Source organism: Calidris pugnax, unplaced genomic scaffold, assembly GCF_001431845.1.
Source record: "Calidris pugnax isolate Ruff unplaced genomic scaffold, ASM143184v1 scaffold11, whole genome shotgun sequence".
Taxonomy (NCBI): domain Eukaryota; kingdom Metazoa; phylum Chordata; class Aves; order Charadriiformes; family Scolopacidae; genus Calidris; species Calidris pugnax.
This window is the reverse complement of record NW_015090803.1, coordinates 11,088,187-11,091,193: the sequence shown is the minus strand read 5'-3', so window position 1 is coordinate 11,091,193 and position 3,007 is coordinate 11,088,187.

Below are 3,007 nucleotides of genomic sequence, written 5' to 3'. Positions count from 1 at the left end.
TCAGGTGTTACAAAAAAAAAAAAAAAAAAAAAAAGAAAAGAAAAGGTGGAAATATCCCCTTCCAAAAGCAATTTCTGAATGTTAGTCATGACTATTCTTAGGCCATTTGCAAGTCTGCTTTAAGTCTAGAACCACAGATAGGTCAGTGTCTCGGGTTGACCTTTCAGGTTAATATTGATATTCAATTTATTTGGATGATTTGAGCAGGAGCTTGGACTAGGTTATCTCTAGAGGTCCCTATAATTTTCACATTACCCAATGACCTTGCAGCATACTACCTACCCTCCAGTCATTCAACAAATTCATCTGAATGCCCGAGTTGGATGTTATATTGGTTTTGTTATATTTAATTGCATGTGCATTTTTCCACGTACAACTTTGAAAATAGAGTTCAAATAGATGAAAATGTTCCCTCTCCCTAGACAAGTATAAAGCCTCCCCACTGCTTTCTCACCCATAAAAATAGCCTGGTATGTTGGGTCAGACTGCACCAGTTGTGTTTTCAGAGCGAGTTCAGGTCTGTGTCCTCACTGCTGGCCAAACCAGGGGACTATCCTGACTGCCAAAACATCTGATACTGAGGTCAGTGGCAAACCTGTCATCAACCTGAGTGGGGATAGGCTCTGGGGCATTTTTTTGTTCACACGTATCATAAAGGTACCCACGTTTCTGCTGTAGAGTCAGCAGAGGTACCCCTCAGTTTCTATCTGAAATAGCTGCATGCCAGCTTGGCAGTTCCTACCACTGAAAAAGCTGATATACCCACAGGAGGTGCACAGATTTCAGAGTAACACAAAATGATTCCTCCACAACATAATCTTTTAAGCCTTAGTTCCGTCTATCAAACTTCTCTATTTTAAAACCAACACTACTTTAAAAGGACTTGATTCATAAGGCGTATATTTGTGACAGAATCAGGACCTTTTCCTCCCGGGGCAGGTCAGGTCCAGGTCTTGCTCTCAGACTCACATATGCATTTCCCATTTCCCTGCATTTACCTGTCCTTTGCATTCAAACAGATGCATGCACCACTTTCACTCAGATTTGCTGGGTCCTATTTCATCTCACCACTGATGCATAAAATATTTTGCAAGTTTCCATTAGATTCTTATTGGCTGCAGGCAGTCGAATGCAATTGATCACTTTACATTAAAAATTACAGTGTGTGCAGGAACGCGTGTGTACATATATGTGGAAGGATGCCTTATCATGTATTTAAAAGTGACCCTTTTTAGGCAAGAATAATGCTCGTGAAGCTAAAAATTACAAAACCAAAATCCACCTGCTTGCTACCACTGTGTTAAAGAGCTTACTACATGGTCTTTTAGGCAAATCTCTGGTCATATGCTGTAAAGCACAGTTACCAAACCAACACGAGCCATTTCCCACATGCCACCAATCCACCTTGCTGCTCATCCTCCCTGTGGAAGTTCTGCACAGGTTAGATGCTCACGGGTGGAGGGTGAGCCTAGGGTGGGCTTAGCCCCTGCCTAGGCCCCTTAGGCCCTGCCTCCTCCACCCATGGGATCTCTTGGATCTCCTCCTCCATGTGTCCTGTGTGCAAACATGTCGACCCAGAAAAGTATTCAACGTACATACACTCGATGTGTAGGTGTGCGCGTGATAGCATCCTTTGCTCTTAGGACCTCTGAGCATCTTTGGTGGTTGTTGTTTTATACCAGACATGGGTTAGACAAAGTTCCCACTAAAATCTTTCTGTAAAGGATGTGCCAGGCCAGTCATTCAAGCCCTAAAATTTTCAGAAGTGACTTATGGTTCCTGATGCCTATGATGTTTTGGTGTGTGGCTCGAGACACATCGTAAGAATCTAGTTTTCTGAAGAGAGGTGTCGGTGTTCTCTAATAATTAACTTCCTAGAAGAGGCAAACCCAAAATTAACAGTCATTTTCCAAAATATAACTCTCCAACTTTTATAGAGCCTTCAAGTGGTGAAACGGAAGATCTTAACCTTATGCTGAGATTATAGCCCACGTACTGGTGAGAAACTCAAATACATCTTGGTAAACATTCCATGTATAAGCAACATTTTCCAGAGTCTTTCATTCACTGTATAAAAGCCCCACTACAAGACAGCTAACATATCTAAAATATACTCCCAGCTCTCCAAGACTTACCCACAAATCATCTAGTTTAAAAGAGCACTCTCTCAGTGTACTTCACAAAGTTTTCCATTTTGCCCTCCCAGGCAGCCTAGCAACATCGCCGGCAATAAATAACCCTGCAAAGGAAATTCTGTGTCAACTAGGAGGGTTAAAAAAACTGACTGAAGAAAATGTACAAAAAAGTCTAATTTATTGCCCCTTAGCATCTGCTTTTATCTGTATCCTTTTGAGAACAAATTAACCAGTGCTGTGTATGTCCATATGTTTCTTTCTGTGGAGCATCGTGGTTGCGAAGGTACATGTTCATTTGGTCCGTAAGAGCAAACACGTATGTTTGCTATACACTGGAGAATGTGAGACTTATATGTTGGTGATACTTTTATAATATGATAAATCACTGCAAGAAAAAAAAAAAAGAAATATTTTTAAAGCCACGAGGATTTTTTTTTTCCTTTTTGTCTACAGAAAGCAGCCCAAATCCCAGTGTTTCATGTATACTCTTCAGGTCATAAAAACGGCTGCTTTCAAAATGTAGATGATCCCCATATGCTTAATGAAATCACCCTTTGAAGGTCAGTAATGAATTTACATTGTTTTTTAACAATTGTAAAATTAAATTTTAGTGTCAGAAGCAGAATGAAAGTGACCTTTATTCTGAATAAAGTTTTTTATTTGGTTTTTTTTTTTTTTTTTTCCTGGATATAGCATGTGTATGCATGTATCTATGAATATAAAAGATTTTGGCAATTCGGCTGTAAACCCACTCAAATCTTTGAACTAAGTTCTCGATAAATATAGGGAATACTAAAATCTGATCTGTATTTAGGGTGCAAAAAACCAGTATTGAAATTAACAGTTATTTCCCCCTAAATTAATAGTGAAAA